The 19,365-nt window shown below is 43.6% G+C and overlaps 1 long non-coding RNA gene across 1 annotated transcript; it reads right to left on the bottom strand.

Moving 5' to 3' along the window:
* Nucleotides 1-969: 969 nt before the first annotated feature.
* LOC122452567 lies at nt 970-15,920 on the bottom strand. Its single transcript, XR_006272751.1, has 3 exons — nt 15,867-15,920; nt 9,041-9,287; nt 970-2,973 (listed from the first exon to the last, which is right to left on the bottom strand). It is a non-coding gene; the product is annotated as an uncharacterized LOC122452567 (long non-coding RNA).
* Nucleotides 15,921-19,365: the final 3,445 nt, after the last annotated feature.

The raw sequence follows: 19,365 nt of genomic DNA, 5'->3' as shown, positions 1-19,365 counted from the left end.
GTTAAGACTTTGAACTTCCAATGCAAGGGGCACGGGTTCGATCCCTGGTTGGGGAACTAAGATCCCACAAGCTGTGCAGTATGGCCAAAAAATAAGAAAATTTTGATGATAATTTTTAAAAGCTCAATTAAAAAAACACTGCAGGAGGCACGAATGCCTTGGCAGTTTGTCACGGTCTTATGTGCAAGGTGTGTCACCCCACGAGACATTCAGCTTTCTGAGGGCAAGGGTTTCATCTTGTCCTTCTGGGCCTTCACTCCTTCAATAAGCAAATGCTGTGCTCAGCACTTGGCTTGGAAAGAAAGATGAGAATCAACACACCAACCCTGATCTCTGTCCTCAGGGTCTCAGATGGTAAAAAACATAAACAGTGTACTGAGGGTCAGCATCCTGCCAGAGAGGGTGTTTACCAAACGCATGGAAAGGCAAATGGGAGTGTGAAGACAACCCAGAAACTTTCCCCAAGAAAATAAGATGGTCTTCAGGTCTTAAAGAAGAAGAGGGATTTCCCTGGTGGCCTAGTGGTTAAGAAGGCCACTTTCCAATGCAGGGGACGTGGGTTTGATCCCTGGTTGGAGAACTAAGATCCCACATGCTGTGGGGAAACTAAGCCTGTGTGCCGTGATGAAGACCCAGCATAACTGAAAATAAATACAATTTTAAAAGTTTTAATTAAAAAAATAAAATGTACATATTTTTAAAAAGAGGGGGGGAGTGTAGAAGGCATCTCCCAGGTATAAAAGGAAAATGCTAGCATTCACATGTGGGAGACCGGTGAGCAGAAACATGTAAAGTTTTGTAAGTGTTTTTTTCCTGCAGGCGAGAAGTCTGTAAGGATGGTCAAGGTGACAGGGCAGACAGTAAATGTTTAATTAAGGCTTTGTGGGTCACATACCATCTCTGTCACATTTTCTTCCTCTCTCTCTGTGTTATAACCCTTTAAAAATAGAAAAACTATTCTTAGCTTACAGGCCATACAAAAACACAAACAGGCTAAGGCACACCCACAGGATGGCTTTCATCAAAAAGATGGAAAAACCCAGGCTGGTGAGGATGTGGAGTAACTGGAGCCCGTACCCTGCTGGTGGCGAGGTAAAAGTAGAGCCACTGCGGTGGAAAACAGTCAGGCGCTTCCTGAAAAGGTTAAATATAGAGTCACCATATGACTGTGTGGTTCCACTCCGAGGTGGACACCCGAGAGAAATGAAAACATACGTCCACACAAACACTGGCATGTAAATGTTCACAGCGGTGTTATTCCCAACAGACAAAAGGCAGAAACAATCCAAATATCCATCAACTGGTGAACAGATGAGGAATATGCGCTATGTCTGTACAACGGAATATATTTAGCAAGAAGAAGAAATGGAATTTGGATACAGGCTACAATGTGGATGAACTTGGAAAACATCCTGTGACGTTAAAGAAGCAGATACAGGAAACCACCAACTGGATGATTTTGTTTACACAAAGGGCTTCCCCGATGGCTCAGCAGTAAAGAATCTGCCTGCAATGCGCGAGACACAGGAGACATGGGTTTGATCCCTGGGTCGGGAAGATCCCCTAGAAGAGGAAGTGGTAACCCACTCCAGCTTTCTAGACTGAAAAATCCCATGGACAGAGGAGCCTGGCAAGCTAAGTTCAAAGTGTTGCAAAGAGTCAGACACAACTGAGTGACTAAGCATTTATACTAAACGTCCAGGCCAGGCAAATACACAGAGACAGAAAGCATATTAATTGTTGCCTTGGGCTGGAGGAGTTAGGGAAAGACGAGGAATGACTGCTAATGGGGGCAGAGTTTCTTCAGGGGGTGATGAAACTGCTCTCAAATTAGATTGTAATGATGTTTGCACAGCTCTGTAAATATACTACAAGCCACTGAATTATATATTTTAAAAGTGTGAATTCTACAGTTTGTGAATTATATTCCTCTCTTCCCTGGAGAAGGAAATGGGAACCCATTCCAGTATTCTTGCCTGGAAAATTCCATGGACAGAGGAGCCTGGTGGGCTTTATTTAGTCCTTGGGGTTGCAAAGAGTTGCATATGACTGAGCGACTAAACAACAACAACAAAATAGAACCTTCCCGAGTCTGGGGAAGGAGGGCACAGGGTCTGGCTGTTGCGAAGCTCCTGCGCCTTCCCCCACCTGCCAAGAGAAAATGGGGAGCCAGGCCCCCTCAAAAGTGGGAGTGGACAGAATGGGGATTTGCCTCACACAAGAGTCTTGGTGTGCCCCGTTAGAAGCATCAGGATGTGTGATTATACACTATATTTGTCTCAAGTGTGAATTTAAACAGAATCATAAACTTGAATATGCAAAAAAAGCCAGAGTGATGGTTATTGTGTCAGCCTGAGCAGGCTGTCGTGTCCAGATATCTAATCAAACACCAACTGGGGTGTTACCTTGAAAGTATTTTGTAGATGTGGTCAATCTCTGCCATCACTGAATTCGAGGAAATGAGAGGATCCCTGATGATGGGGTTGGGCCTCACCCAACCAGTCAGAGGCCTTAAGAGCCAATACTGTGGTTTCCTGGAGAAGGGATTCTGCTGAAGACAGTGGTGTTGGACTGGTCAATTTGAGGTGCTCCCCACTCCATCCCATCTTCTTTCCTTATCCTGGGTGGGACTGGGATTCAGGGGAGGTTTACACAGTATCTGAGTGTCACAGACAGGATGGCACAGCTGGTCCATGGCCCTCTGCCCTGGATGCTCCTGAGAGTCCCTTGTCCACCAGGTCCTGGGCTCTGCCCTCCATTCCTGTGACCCTGTGATTGACGCCTACAACCTGCTGGGGCCTCCGGTTGTCAAATGCTATGCTCTTTGTTCTCAGTGACCAAATGTGAGGTTTCCTCTCGCCTACCGGTCGTCGAAGTCACTTCTGTGCCCTTCTCAGGCTGAGGGACCACCCCTCTCTCTCTGCCCAGTCACACTGGGTGTGCGGGTCTATGTCAGGCTGGCCCAGAGCCCATCTGAAAGAAAGAAATAAATAAACTTAAAACTATAAAATTCTATATAAAAAAAGAAACTAGTTTTCTAGATTGATGCATGTTAATATAATTTACATAAAATAAATTGTTCAATTGCTTAGTCATGTCCAATTCTTCGTGAACCCATGGACTGCAGCATGTCAGGCTTCCTGGTCTTTCACCATCTCCTGGAGCTTGTTCAAACTCATGTCCATTGAGTCAGTGATGCCAACCAACCGTCTCATCCTCTGTCATCCCCTTCTTCTACTGCCTTCAATCTTTCCCAGCATCCAGGTCTTTTTTTTAATGAGTTTGCTCTTTGTATCAGGTGGCCAAAGTATTGGAGCTTCAGCTTCAGCATCAGTCCTTCCAGTGAATATTCAGGGTTGATTTCCTTTAGGATTGAGTGGTTGGATCTCCTTGCTGTCTAAGGGGCTCTCAAGAGTCCTCTCCAACACCACAGTTCAAAAGCATCAATTCTTTGGCACTCAGCTTTCTTTATGGTCCAGCTCTCACATCCATATATGACTACTGGAACAACTATAGCTTTGACTAGACCGACTTTTGTTGGCAAAATAATGTCTCTGCTTTTTAATATGCTCTCTAGGTTTGTCATAGCTTTTCTTTCAAGGAACAAGCATCTTTTAATTTCATGACTGCAGTCACCATTTGCAGTGACTTTGGAGCCCAAGAAAATAAAGTCTGTTACTCTTTCCATTGTTTTCCCATCTATTTGCCATGAAGTGATGGGACTGGAAATAAATAAATTTCAGTGATTAAACCAGAATAAATATAAATTTCTTATAAGTAATACTTATAATTTATTTATATTAAATATATACATAAACCAGAATATCATTGCCAAGTGAACTATCTTTATTCTCACCACCTCTGACATCAAATGTGTGGGCTTTTTCCTGCACCAACACCAACTGGGTGTCCAAGAATTCAGTTCAATTCTGACCTTACCTGTCAGGCCCACAGTTAAGGTCTCGGTCCCACAGGACTGTCCTCACTTCGGTTGCCAATCTCATGTCCCCAGGCCACTCATCCTTCTGACAGATGAGCAGATAAGCCAGGGGTTCCCCTATGATTTATCCAAACCCTCCTCAGGTTTGACAATTTGCTGCTGCCGCTGCTGCCAAGTCACTTCAGTCGTGTCCAACTCTGTGTGACCCCATAGATGGCAGTCCATCAGGCTCATCCATCCCTGGGATTCTCTAGGCAAGAACACTGGAGTGGGTTGCCATTTCCTTCTCCAATGCATGAAAGTGAAAAGTGAAAAGTGAAAGTGAAGTCGCTCAGTCATGTCCGACTCTTCACTACCCCATGGACTGCCTCCTACCAGGCTCCTCCGTCCATGGGATTTTCCAGGCAAGAGTACTGGAGTGGGTCACCATTGCCTTCTCCTGATAATTTGCTAGAATCCCTCAAAGAGTTGTGCATGCTCAGTTGTGTCCAACTATTTGTGACCCCATGGCCTGTAGCCCGCCAGGCTCCTCTGTCCCTGGGATTCAGTTCAGTTCAGTCGCTCCATCATGTCTGACTCTTTGCAACCTCATAGACTGCAGCACATCAGGCTTCCCTGTCCATCACCAACTCCCAGAGTTTGCTCAAACTCATGTCCATTGACTTGGTCATGCCATCCAGCCAGCTCATCCTCTGTCATCTCCTTCTTCTCCTGCCTTCAATCTTGCCCAGCATCAGGGTCTTTTCCAGTGAGTCAGTTCTTTGCATCAGGTGGCCAAAATATCAGAGCTTTAGCATCAGTCCTTCCAATGAATATTCAGGGCTGATTTCCTTTAGGATTAACTGATTTGATCTCCTTGCAGTCCAAGGGACTCTCAAGAGTCTTCTCCAACAACACAATTCAAAAGCATCAATCCCATGGGATTACCCCAGCAAGACTACTGGAATGGTTGTCATTTCCTCCTCCAGGGGATCTTTCCCACCCAGGGATCAAACCAGCATCTCCTGTGGCTCCTGTATTGTCAGGCATATTCTTTACCACTGCACCATCTGGGAAGTCCTCAAAGAGCTGAGGAAAGAACTTTACTTATTATTACTGCTTTTATAATAAAAGATACAGCTCAGGGACAGCCAGATGGAAGAGACACATACACAAGGCAAAGTCTGTTGGAAAGATGGGGAGCTTCTGTACCCTTTCTGGGAGTACCATCCTCCCAGAACCTGGATGTGTTCACCCACCCACACTCTATCACTGAAGGGTTTTACGGTGGTTTCACTACAAATGGATGACTTATGAAATCTTTGGACATTGGTGACTAACTCAATCTCCAGTCCCTCTTTCCTTGCTGAAAGTTGGTGTGTGCATGTGTACACTTGAGAGTTCGTGGGTGCTGCTGAAAGTTTAACTGTCTAATCATGTCTTGATCGTGCTGACAACTGGCTCCCAACCTGAAGTTACCTAGGGACTTCCAGCCAAGGGTCATCTCATTCAAAAGAGTCATCATTCCAGAGATGCCAAGGGTTTTAGAAGCTGTATTCCAAGTACGAAGACAAAAACCATTTATCTATTTCCCATTGTGCCACACCAAGTATACTGAATATTTGTGTTAATCAGTCTGCACCTCCCTTCCTAACAGAGAAACCTAACCCGATCATCCAAGCGGATTGCTGTTGTTGTTCAGTTCGCTAAGTCAGGTCCGACTCTTTGCGACCCTGTGGACTGCAGCATGCCAGCCTCCCCTGTCCTTCATTATCTCCCAGAGTTTGCTCAAATTCATGTCCATTGAGTCAGTGATGCTATCTAACCATCTCATCCTTGGTCTTCTTTTTCTCCTTTTGCTTTCAGTCTTTCTCAGCACCAGGGTCTTTTCCAGTGAGTCAGTTCTTTGCATCTGGTGGTCAAAGTATTGGGGCTTCAGTCTTATCATCAGTCCTTCCAGTGAATATTCAGGGTTGATTTCCTAGAAGATAGACTGGTTTGATCTTCAAGGGACTCTCAAGAGTCCTCTCAAGCACCACAATTTGAAAGCATCAATTCTTCAGTGCTCAGCCTTCTTTATGACTACTGGAAAACCATAGCTTTGAGTAAATGTACCTTTGTTGACAAAGTAATGTTTTTGCCTTTTAATAGACTGTCTAGGTTTTTCATAGCTTTCCTTCCAAAGAGCAAGTGTCTTTTAATTTTATGGCTGTGGTCACCATCTGCAGTGATTTTGGAGCCCATGAAAAGAAAATCTGTCACTGTTTCCACTTTTTTACCATCTATGTGCCATGAAGTGATGGGACCAGATGACATGGTCTTAGTTTTTTGAATGTTGAGTTTTAAACCAGGTTTTTCACTCTCTTCTTTCATCTTCATCAAGAGGCTCTTTAGTTCTTCACTTTATGCCGTCAGGGTAATGTTATCTGCATATCTGAGGTTGTTGATATTTCTCCTGGCAATCTTGATTCCAGCTTGTGGGTCATCAGGCCCTGCATTACATATGGTGTACTCTGAAAATAAGGTAAATAAGCAGGGTGACAATATACAGCCTTGTCATACTTCTTTCCCCATTATGAACCAGTCTGTTGTTCCATGTCTGGTTCTAACTGTTGTTTCTTGACCCACATACAGTTGTCTTGGGAGACAGGTTAGGGGATGCGGTACTGCTCCCTTAATATGAGAAAAGTCTGAGACTTACAGAAGAGCATCATTGATTTAGGGATAACAGAAGGAACCTCCCTCCACCAGAATGAACTCAATCTCCAGATAAGAGTCCTCCATCATACAACAAAATAAATGTCTATCAGTTGTAGAGGCTGAAGGCCTGGGCATAAAGGACTGAGGCCAGTCATGCTAGCCAAGGGGAAGGCCAGGAGAGGCAGCTGCTCTGAAGGCCACAGGATGAAGGCAGGATGACTGGGAGGAGGAGCTTGGAGAGGCTGTCTGGCCCTTGAAAGACCAGCCCACACTGCAAAGCACACTCCAGGGACCCCCTCTGTTCCTTCCCTTCTGCTCCACCAACCATACTCCTAGAGAGGCAGGTGGAGGCTGAAACCATTTTCTTCTGTCAAGCCTGGGTGGAAAATCTAGACAGACATTTCTCCAAAGAAGACATACAGATGGTTAAAAAGCATATGCAAAGATGCTCAGCATCACTAATTATTAGAGAAATGCAAATCCAAACTTGAATGAGGCCTCACCTCACACTGGTCAGAATGGTCATCCTCAAAAAATCTGCAAATGCTGGAGAGAATGTCGAGAAAGAGGAGCCCTTCCACTTTGGTGGGAGTGTAAACTGGTGCACCCTCTGCAGAGAACAGTATGGCGGCTCCTTAAGAAACTAAAAATAGAGCTACCATATGACCTAGCAATCTCACACCTGGGCATATATTCAGAGAAAATAATAATTTGAAAAGAATCATGCACCCCGATATTCACTGCAGCACTATTTACAGTAGCCAGGACATGGAAGCAACCTAAATGTCCACAGAGAAATGGATATAGAAGATGTGGTACATGTATGCAATGGAATATTATTCATCCATAAAAAACAATGAAATAATGCCATTTACAGCACCATGGATGGACCCAGAGATTATCATACTAAGTAAGTCAGAGAAAGACAAGTATCACATCATATCACTCATGTTTGGAATCTAAAAAAAGGTTACAAATGAACTTATCTACAAAACAGAAATAGAGCTACACCTGTAGAAAATAAACTTATGGTTATGGGGCAGTCGGCGGTAGGAGGGGAGGGATAAATTTGGAGATTGGGATTGACACATACACATGACTATAACATAAAACAGATAACTAATAAGGACCTACCGTATAGCACAGGGAACTCTACTCAATACTACATGATTTGACCTATATGGGAAAAGAGCATAACAAAGAGTGGAGATATATATATATATATATATATATATATAGTATAAGGCTTCCCAGGTAGCTCCGGTGGTAAAAAACCCACCTGCCAATGCAAAAGACATAAGAGACAGAGTTTGATCCCTGGGTCAGGAAGATCCCCTGGAGAAGGGCATGGCAACCCACTCCAGTATTCTTGCCTGGAGAATCCCATGGACAGAGGAGTCTTGCAGGCTACAGTTCATAGGACTACAAAAAGTCAGACACGACTGAGCAACTAAGCACTCATGCATGCATATATACTGTAACAGATTCATTTTACTGTGTACATAAAATTAATATAACATTGTAAATCAACTATACCTCAATAAAAAATTTTACAAAAATATAGAGAACTCAAAAAATTGAAAAAGAAAAAGAAATGGGAGATCTCAAAGAGCAAACATAATCACATCCACCTTTGTTTCCTAGATAAAAATGAAATTTATATTTCTCACTTCTGACCATAGAATTATTTCACATGTAGTGTGGATTTTGTCTTCACAAAATGACATTTGTATTTATGTACGGCCTGCTTTCCCTGGGCTGTCGGTCCTAAGATAGAGCCAGCAGCTCCAATAATAATTCCTACAGAGTCCACGGGGTCAGTGGACAGAGAAATGCCACTCATCCATCAATCCTGGCAGCTCGGCTCCCCAGAGGCCAGAGATGCTCCTGAAAAGTTCTTTGTCCTCAGGGATGGAAAAAATCCCAGGCTTTGTTTACCCCAGAGCCACCATCCACAACAGAATCTGCCAGTCTTTGTATATTACAATAGCAGGAAACCTAGTGATAGAGAATCGGCATTCTTTATCGGGCTTGATTCATTAACCTTAAGATTCACTTAACTTTGTCTTTGCCACTTCTTAGTTCCAAAAAAAAAAAAAAAAAAGGTTTGAAACCAGCATCAACCCGGAAGTGCCTCTGGTGGGGTTTCTCCGCAGCCAGGCAAAATAAACACACCCACCAGGGCCATCAGCACAGGCCACCGGTGGCAAAGACCCAAGTCACAGCAGCTGGGGTTCTGCTGACAGAGTTGTGGCTCCTCCCTGTCCACACTCACGGCATGAGGCCAGCAGGATGTGTGACAAGATTTTCCTTTCAGGCTGAATGGTAGAAAGTCGTCGTTTTGGCTTAGGGGTGCAGGGTGTGAAGAGGGTCAGGAGATCAGTTTCCTAGCCCTGTACACAACTATAAGCTGACACCCACCTCACCACTGCTAGGTTTGCCGCCGTCTGGTGAAACGGGGTTTTCTGTGTGGCTGCTCAAAACCCTGCAGCCCAAATAACTCCTGTCTTGGAGGGGGCAGCTGGCTGGAGTAGGATGGTGGGCGGTGCGGATGGCAATCGGGCAGCTTGTTTGCAGGCAGTCACGTGCTCTCCTCCTCCTGGGTGGTGTCCCCGCCTACAGCATGATGAATGCTCTAGAATCTGGCCCGACCCAGAGCAGTAATTTCCTGTGAGTGGAAGGGTCAGGCATATCACTTAACTGATATCAATCTGGATCCTGGAACCAGCTCTGCTGGTAACTAGCCCTGTGCCAATGAGCAAACCATTTATACCTGTCTGGGTTCCTTCATTTGTAATAGTGGGGGGCAGGGAGGTCCTTGATGGGCCAAGTCCCTTCCGTTCTAACCTCTTTGGTATTGTGATTTCCTTTCCAGAAGCAAGTAAAGGAGCAAGGGGATTATATTATAAAAGACTAAATCTATCATAGCAAGAACACTGCTTGTGTGTTGATTTCTAAAGCAGCCCTTTAAAAAAACAATTGAGCAGATAAGGAAATGTGTGTGCATACAAAACCGTGTGGCTCAGCCTTGACTCAGCTTAGAAGCTGAGGGCAACTGGGTATTCATAAGATTGAATCATAGTAAGCATTCACCCAGCAGAAGAATGTTTCTGTTCTCTACTCCACTTGGTCTCACAAATCTGCTTTTATTAACTACTATGTGACATCAGACACTCTAGGATTTTTTTTTTTTAAATCAGGGTGTTGGTATAAAATGTCTAGTAATATTCCTTTGTATGTATGTACCACAACTTCTTGATCCATTGATCTCTCGATGGACATCTAGGTTGCTTCCATTTTCTGGCTATTGTAAATAGTGCTACAGTGAACATTGGGGTACATGTGTCTTTTTCAATAATGTTTTTCTCAGGATATATGCCCAGTAGTGGGATTGCAAGTGCAGGGAGAAAATATCGATAACCTCAGATATGCAGGTGATACCACCCTTATGGCAGAAAGCAAAGAGAAAGCCTTTTGATGAAAGTGAAAGAGAAGAGTGAAAAAGCTGACTTAAAGTTCAACATTCAAAAAACTAAGATCATGGCATCCAGTCCCATCACTTCATGGCAAATAGATGGGGAAACAATGGAAACAGTGAGAGACTTTATTTTCTTGGGCTCCAAAATTAGTGCAGATGGTGACTGCAGCCATGAAATTAAAAGGCACTTGCTCCTTGGAAGAAGAGCTCTGACTAACCTAGACAGTATATTAAAAAGCAGAGACATTACTTTGCCAACAAAGGCCTGTCTAGTCAAAGCTGTGGTTTTTCCAGTAGTCATGTATGGATGTGAGAGTTGGACTATAAAGAAAGCTGAGCACCGAAGAATTGATGCTTTTGAACTGTGGTGTTGGAGAAGACTCTTGAGAGTCCCTTGGACTGCAAGGAGATCCAACCAGTCCATCCTAAAGGAGATCAGTCCTGGGTGTTCATTGGAAGGACTGATGTTGAAGCTGAAACTCCAATACTGTGGCCACCTGATGTGAAGAGCCAACTCATTGGAAAAGACCCTGATGCTAGAAAAGATTGAGGGCAGTAGAAGAAGGGGAAAACAGAGGATGAGATGGTTGGATGTCATCACCGACTTGATGGACATGAGTTTGAGCAAGCTCTGGGAGTTGGTGATGGACAGGGAAGCCTGGTGTGTTGTAGTGCATGGGATGGCAAAGAGTCAGACACAACTGAGTGACTGAACTGAACTGAACTGATGGTAGTTTTATTCCAATTTTTTAAAGATATCTCCATACTGTTCTCTATAGTGGCTGTATCAATTTACATTCCCACCAACAGTGCAAGAGGGTTCCCTTTTCTTTACGCCCTCTACCTGATAACCTATTCGCAAGGCCGGAGTAGAGATGCAGACATAGAGAACAGACTTGTGGACACAGGAGGGGAAGGAGAGGGTGGGATGAATTTGGAGAGTATCATAGAAACATATACACTGCCATGTATGGAATAGATAGCTAGTGGGAAGCTGCTGCATAGCTCTGTGACGACCTAGAGGGGTGTGATGGGGGTAGAAGCGGGAGGGAGGTTTGAGAGGGAGGGGACATATGTATACTTATGGCTGATTCACACTGTTGCATGGCAGAAACCAACACAACACTGTAAAGCAATTATCTTTCAATTAAAAATAAACTTAAAAATTTCTCTGAAAGTCCAATCAAGGTCATCCCCCATTATGTTGTTTGTCTCTTAAGAATAAATTCATCTCTGAGTCTGTCTGTCTCACCTGACAAACTGGTCCATTTCCTCTTCGCAGACAATACACTGTGCAATCCATCCTTTTCTTGTTGGAGAATTCAGAGTAAAGGTCAGTGTTCAGTTCAGTTCTTTTTCTTACCCTGAGTCCTTCATTGTAATTTTACCTGTCTCTTGACTCTTATTTTAATGATTTTGGGTTTCACTGAGGTACTCATTCTTTGTTAATGAATTCATTCATTCATTCAAGCAATTGTCTAGATTTATAGAAAAGCTGCACAGAAATACAGAGAATTACCATATCTCCCCTTCCTCTCCTTATATACAGTTTCCTGTATTATTAACATCTTTCATTCATGGTACACTTACTACAGTTGATAAGCAAGTATTGATACATTATTATTAATTAAAGCCTATAGTTTATATTAGGGTTTACTCCCTGTGCTGTGCTCTAAGGGTTTTGATAAACACATAATATCACGTGTCCACCATCGAAGTATCATGCTGAAAAATTTCACTGTCGTAAAAATCCCCTGGCTCCACCTATTCATACCCTCTCCCTTCCCTACAACCCCCGGCAACCCTTATCTTTCCACCATCTCCCTAGTTTTGCTTTTCCGGAAAGTCATGCAGTTGGAATCATACAGGAGGTCTGTAGCTTTTTCAGACTGGTTTCTTTCACTTAGTAATATGTATTTGAGGCTTCACCATACCTTTCTGTGGCTTGAGAGCTCATTTCTTTTTATCACTGAATAATATTCTATTGTATGGATGTGCCACAGTTTGGTTATCCATTTGCTTATGAAAGAATATCTTGGTTGCTTTTAATTTTTAGTGGTGGTGGTTTAGTCACACTAAGTCATGTCTGACCCTTGCGACCCCATGGACTGTAGCCTGCCAAGCGCCTCTGTCCGTGGGATTTCCCGGGCAAGAATACAGGTAACCATTTCCTTCTCCAGGGGATCTTCCTGATCCAGGGATCAAACCCACATGTCTGCTTGGCAAGTGGATTATTTGCCCCTGAGCCACCAATTTTTACTGATTAGTAAGAAGAAGAAAGAAACTGATTTTTACTGATTTTCATTACTATCACTTTATTGTAAGCTGCTTCTAAGCCTCTCTGAATGTAAACAGGAATACAAGTTTGTATTTTAATATGCATAACAGTTCACACTACAAAGTTCACTTTTTAAAACCTTGCCAAGTAGAATCAAGGTTTACCACAGATCTGGCTAACAGAACCGACTTGTGGGATGACTCTCTTACCTCCAGCTCTGGGAGTCTAGAGCATCCCACGCACTGTCTAAGTACGATGTGGACCAAGCACTGCTGTATCAGGTAGAGAACTCAGCAGGGGTTTACCTCAACATGCACAAAAATTACAGACACCAAATTTTCCTGCTTCCTAACTGGAATAAAATTCAAACTGCTGTTCATCAAGACTCCCAGATGTAGAGAATAGACTTGTGGTTGCCAAGGGTGGAGGGGGGACTGGGGAGGGATGGAGTGAGACTTTAGGATTAGCAGATGCAAACTATTATATAGAGAATGGATAAACAAGGTCCTACTGTATAGCATAGGGAGCTATATTCAATGTCCTGTGATAGATCATAAATGGAAAAGAATATGAAAAGGAACACATATATATGTATAACTGAGTCACTTTGTTGTACAGCAGAAATTAGCAACATTGTAAATTAGCTACAATAAAATAAAATTTTTTTTAAAGTAGCTGCTTATCAGAAATAAGCAGACAGAATTGCACTTTCTGCTATTCAAGACACTCCAGAATTCTTAATACATAGCTAACTGTTTTTCCTAACAATGCGTTGGCATTGTGCAGGTAGAGTATGCACAGCTTGGTTATAGGCCAGAGATTAAAAAGACAGTACAAATTCTTCTTGGGGTGTATATTGGGTTACACTTGCCTTCTCTGAGATCTGAGCAGGAGGTGCGAACTGAATATAAACCCAAACTGTTTTTACATTTTTATTAAGATGAAACATGGGTGTCTGGTTTGGGTGTGTGTGGGCTTGTCTTTTCAAACAGTGTTAAAAGGCTCATTACAAAACCAAAAGAGTGGTCACTTGCCCCATTTAATTTCATTGGATACTTCCAACTCCTGTAGATCTTTCCCTCTCTACACCTTTCTTCTTTCGTTCTCTCCTATTGCAATTTTGTTCTCTTCTCCTTAGTGTTATGTTTGGATTTCTTTGTCTTTTGTGTGTGTATCTGTTCTAGATTCTTGGTTTGCAGTTGCCATGATGTTTTTGGATAGCAGTCTCTATAGACATGTGATTGTTTTCAGTTGCTAATCTCTTGATTTCAAATGCATTTTCAAAACCCTGCATTTTTACCCTCCTCCCCACAAGAAGACTGTTTTTGATATCATGTCTACATCTAATTTTTTTGTGTGTGAAAAGTGAAAGTATTAGTCACTCAGTCTTGTCTGACTCTTTGTGACCATATAGACTGTAGCCTGCAAGACTCCTCTGTCCATGGGATTCTCCAGACAAGAATACTGGGTGGGTTGCCATGCACTCCTCCAGGGGACCTTCCTAACCCAGGAGTTGAACCTGGGTCCCCTGCATCACGGGCAGACTGTTGTATGGATACTTCCGATTCTTAGCAGAGTCTTCTGATAGTTATTTCCCTACTTTTAAGTATAGGTTTACAAGGGCTTCCCTGGAGGCTCAATTGGTAAAGAATCTGCCCAACATAGGAGACCCAGGTTTGATCCCTGGGTCCAGAAGATCCCTTGGAGGAGGAAATGGCAACCCACTCCAGTATTCTTGCCTGGAGAATCCCATGGACAGAGGAGTCCAGCAGGCTATAGCCCATGGGGTCACAAAGAGTTGGACATGACTGAAGCAATTTAGCATTTTGTTACAATGCTTCCCAGTTGGCACTAGTGGTAAAGAACGCATCTGCCAATGCAGAAGACTTAAGAGATGCAGGTTCAATCCCTGGGTTGGGAAGATCCCCTGAAGGAGGAAATGGCAACCTATTCTAGTATTCATGCCTGGAAAATTCCGTAGACCCAGGCGCCTGACAGGCTACAGTCCCTGGAGCCACAGAATCAGACATGACTGAGCAACTAACACACACACACATGCACACACACACACACACACTTCTACAGGCTTCCAGGTGACCCTAACGGTAAAGAACTCACCTGCCAATGCAGGAGACATAAGAGATGCAGATTCAATCACTGGGTCAGAAAGAAGGAAATGGCTACCCACTCCAATATTCTTGCCTAGAGAATTCCATGGAGTGAGGAGTCTGGCGGGCTACAGTCCACGTTGTCCCAAAGAGTTAGACATGACTGAACGACTAATACTTTCATTCTTTCACAGTTGATTTACAACTCTGTCTTGACTAATCCAACTTAGATACCATCTACTGTCTTCCCATTATGGTAGCTGAGAATTTAGTGCTTTGACACCCAATTATAGTTACAACATTACTGTTTTGTTAAATCTGTCTTTAAAATCTATACTATTAAGACCATGTGAAATATTGTTCACTGCTGAGTCAAGTAATAAACTATGATTATAGTTTCTTTTGCAACTTCTTGTTTGTCTCAAAGTTAATAGTTTTTTTATTTTCTTCCTTTCTTCTTTTTTTGGCCACACAGCATGCAGGATCACTGTTGCCTGATCAGGGATCAAACCTGCACCCCCTGTGTTGGAAGTGCAGTCTTAACCACTAGACTGCAAGGCAAGTTCTTTTTCCTTTTTAAAAATAGTTGCCTTATATTTTGGATTTCCTTTCTTTTATTCATATCTGTACTTTCTCCCTTCATCCCTTAACTTTCCTTCTTCCCAGCTGGTAATCTGTTGGTTCCATTTTTGTCTCTAAGAGACTCCTTCCTGGAATCCAGGCTCACCGACTGTGGCTAAACTCCGTTCCCCTGGCAGGTGCCATAAACTTGTCCTTGGACTTCCCCTCACCACCACCCTGGAAATTCCCTCTGCTCCTCTAAGCCCGCCTTCCTGGGACTTCCTCTTCCTCGTTCTTGGCTATTCAGGTTCTTCCCTCCCCTTTGTGGACCACATCTTCCAGCAGCTTCCTGAGAAAGTATACAGAGCCAGCTGAAAGGTGGGTGCTGGAGTAAGAGATGAAGGTCAGAACAGCAGCTTTCTCACCGCCAGGCCTGTTTGGAGGAGGCGGCTCCCTGTCTGCCAGCCAAGGGCGCATCCTCCGTCTGCACCCTAGAATTAAGTGCACCCACCCAGCTGTGCCAGAAAGCGGCAGCCTCCCCAGATAGGCGAGACCGATGGGACACCTGCTCTCCGCAGCCTGGCAGAGCCTGAGGAGCAGAGAGGGAGGGGAGCACAATGGAGTCCAGATCCTCTCCCCACTGTCCCCAGCCATGCAAGTCATAATCCCAGAGAGGAGGCGTGAGTTGGGGGGCGAGGGGGGAGGGTTGTGGCTAGGCTTGAGCATCAGCATTTTTAAAGTCCCTTGGGTGATTGGATGTAGCCAGGGCAAGAAGCTCTGGCCTAAGCAGAAGTGAACAAGTTGGAAGAAAAAAAGGACTACCTTGGCGATTCAGTGGTTGAGACTCCACGCTTCCACTGCAGGGGGCACAGGTTTTATCCTTGGTCAGGGAACTAAGATCCTGCAAGCCCTGCAGTGCAGCAAAAAAAGAAAAAGAAAAAAGAAGTGAGCAGGTGGAGAAAAGAAAGGGGGAAAAAAGGGAATTCCCTGGAGGTCCAGTGGTTAAAACCCTGTGCTTCCACTACAGGGGGTATGGGTTTGATCCCAGGTCAGGGAACTAAGATCTCACATGCCCCAGGGTGCAGTCTAAAAAGAAGTGAACAGGCGGTTTTTAAGGGCTCCTGTCTTTAGCCCCCTCCTCACCTGGCCTCCCCTCTACCACACAGGCTTTGGGCTCCTTGCCTCCATCTGCCCTCCTCCCCTATATCAACAATCCTGCCCCCGTCCCCCTTTATCACCAATAACAGCTCAGTTGCATGTTTCTCACCTGTTTCACTAGGACTGAGTTTGTGTTTTGGTTTTGTGTTTTTCTTGTTTTGAGAGAGATTTCCACGTGTGGATGGAGGGGGAATAAAAGATGCTTTCTGCCATCTCAAAAACAAACCATGGGGCACAGCCCAATTGAACGACTTCTTTTACCAAGAGTTTTTCTTACACTTTTTAGAAATGACTCAGAGAAATAACGAATGGTTCTATGTCTTTGAAAATATTTCTTGTTTTGAAAAGGAGTAACAGATAAAGGATCTGAGCATCTGCTGCCAAGAGTGGATGGCTTTTAGGTCACAAGTGGTGGAGGTGGGTGGTACCCAGACTACAGGCATCAGCATAGGGCAGAGGGGAACACAGCCAGACTCTCTCCTTATGGAGCCTCTTTAAATGACATGATATAGTTCAGTTTATTATGGCGACTTCCCCCAATAACCCCTTTAATCATCACCACACAGCATAATCATTCATCTTCCCCTATGTGAGCAGGGGGTCTAGGTTTGGGCACTCACCAGCAGCTACACGATCTTTGCCAAGGCTTCAACCTCTCTAAGCCTCACTTTTAGCATCTCTGAAATAGACATACTATTATGTGTGCCATATGCCTCTAAGAGTTAATATGAGGTATTGATCTGATCACATATGGTGAGTTAAAAGGCATTTATCACAGGTATTACCATTATAATTCACCCAATCCTTTTTCTTCCAAGTACAGGGGGAAGTCTCAACTGGGTGGCAGCCTTGCCCAGGACATATCCTTCTGCATGACCTAAATAAATAAATTAAAAGTTTTATTCTACTTTCACATTCAAATAACAATTGCTGGGGGATCAGAAAAAGCAAAGTCTAAACTAAAATAGTCTATTTTTAAACAAGTGGTGCGGCTAAATTCCTATACAACATCCTGGGAAGGAAGAATTTAGGGGATCAGGCCAAATGGTGCTAGTGGTAAAGAACCTGCCTACGAATGCAGGAGACATAAGAGACTGGGTTCTATCCCTGGGTCAGGAAGATCCCCTGGAGGAGGGCATGGCAATCTACTTTAGTATTCTTGCCTGTAGAGTGAGGCCTGGCGGACTACAGTCCATGGGGTTGCAAAGAGTTGGACACACCTGAGGCAACTTAGCATGCACACACGCACTACATTTAACTTAGAAATGAACTGGGGGAAAACCACACTGGAGCAGTCTGCTCCAGCTGCCATGATACAACATGACAGATAGCAATAGAAATTATTTTCTCACAGTTCTAGAGGCTGAAGGTCCAGCATGGTCAGGTTCTGGTGAGAGCTCCCTTCCTGGCTTGCAGATGGCCACCTTCTGGCTGTGTGCTCACGAGATGGGGAGAGAGTTAGGGTGTCTCTTCCTTTTCTTATAAAGACACCAGTCCTATTGGATTAGGGCCTCACCCTTACGACCTCATTTAACCTGACTTCCTTAAAGGCCCTGTCTCTGAATATAGTCTTACTGGGGGTTAGAAATTCAACTTGTGGATTCAGGGGGACACAATTCAGTTCCTCCTCTCACATGTGGGTTCTGTCTTCCTGAATGAGCAGTGATAGAAAAGGTGAGTGTCTGGGACTGTAGCCAGAGTCTAGTCTAGACCAGAAGTAGAAATAAACTGGAATTTCCACAATTAGAACTGTGGATCATGGCCAAGCTGATCTCCCGGGCTTGGGGGGAGCTTTCCAGACTCTGGGATATCAATATGAACTGCCTCCTGAAAGCCCCAGTGTCTGCTTGCTGCACATTAATGCTTTTGAAATCAGCTGAACCCTTGTAAACATTCAACTGCTGTTCTGAAGCATAACTGCCTTCACACTGATGATTCTGGAAGCATTTCCCTTTGATAACTCATTGGAGGAGGACGATGGAAATACTGCATTTCTGAATCTGAAACCGCAAGAAGATTTAAGTCTCTGCGTGTTGGTGGTGAGGTCAGAGGATCTGCCACCACGGAATTCAAAGTTCTTTGTGGTTTGACATAATAGCTACCTATTAAGTTTGCCTTCTGCTTGACCTGTGCAACTGCCATTTAGGAAAGGGAAAGCTGTCATCCATCATGTGTCTTTATAAAGAACTTCTCTAAACTTTATCTTATGAAACTGTTTTCATAATTATTTAACTTCGCTCCATTTCCAGAGCACTGCACAAGATGTACAAAGAGAGAAAAAATGGGATCCTTTAAGATCAAGCCAAAAAAATCTTCCAAACTAACAAGAATAAAAGGGGTTGGTAATTTTTTTTCTTTAAAAGAACGTAAATCATATCATGGGGATTCCCTGGTGGCTTAGATGGTAAAGAATCTGCCTGCAATGCAGGAGACAGGTTTGATCCCTGGGTCAGGAAGATACCCTGGAGAAGGAAATGGCAACCCACTCCAGTATTCTTGCCTAAAATATCATGAAATAAGCCCAAAATGAAATCTACTTTATTAAAAAAAAACAATAATAAAACTGCCAGATTTTGTTCTGGTGTTCCTTGGGTGATTCATTCGGCATGCATCATCCAACGTCACTATGTCCACACCCCTCTACAATGATATCTAATGCTCAGAATGCTGATCCTGAGTCATAATTCATGATGAACTAATTTGCAGTGGAAAACTGAAAAGAGCACCAAAGTATTTGGTTTCTTGAATAATTTGCTGACTTTTAAGTCATATAAAAGCTGTATCTTTATGCATACTTTAAAGTTCATTATGAAGTATACTGTCAAGGTAAGAGAATAGAACATATTTTGTTTAACAGTTTGTGCACTTGATTGATAATTTTTAAAACTGGGTACAATATATAGGCTTTGTTTGTACTTTTGCTCAGGCCCCACAAAGGTTAGGGCAGGCCTGCCCTCCACAACACGTCACTCCAGACTCCTTTTATCTTGATGTTCTACCATCCTTAGCATGTCACTTTCGGCTTTGTGGATTCTTACCTCATGGTTCAAGGTGGCTGCTCCAGCTCCAGTTTCATGGCCATATTCCAAGGAGGAAGATGAAAACAAAGAGGAAGAGGATAAGGCGGTGGCGTATCACAAAAACAAAGTATTTAGATTGCAAA

This window comes from Cervus canadensis, chromosome 13 (genome assembly GCF_019320065.1).
Source record: "Cervus canadensis isolate Bull #8, Minnesota chromosome 13, ASM1932006v1, whole genome shotgun sequence".
NCBI lineage: Eukaryota > Metazoa > Chordata > Mammalia > Artiodactyla > Cervidae > Cervus > Cervus canadensis.
The sequence above is the reverse complement of the archived record's forward strand: the minus strand, read 5'-3'. Positions and strand labels throughout refer to the sequence as shown.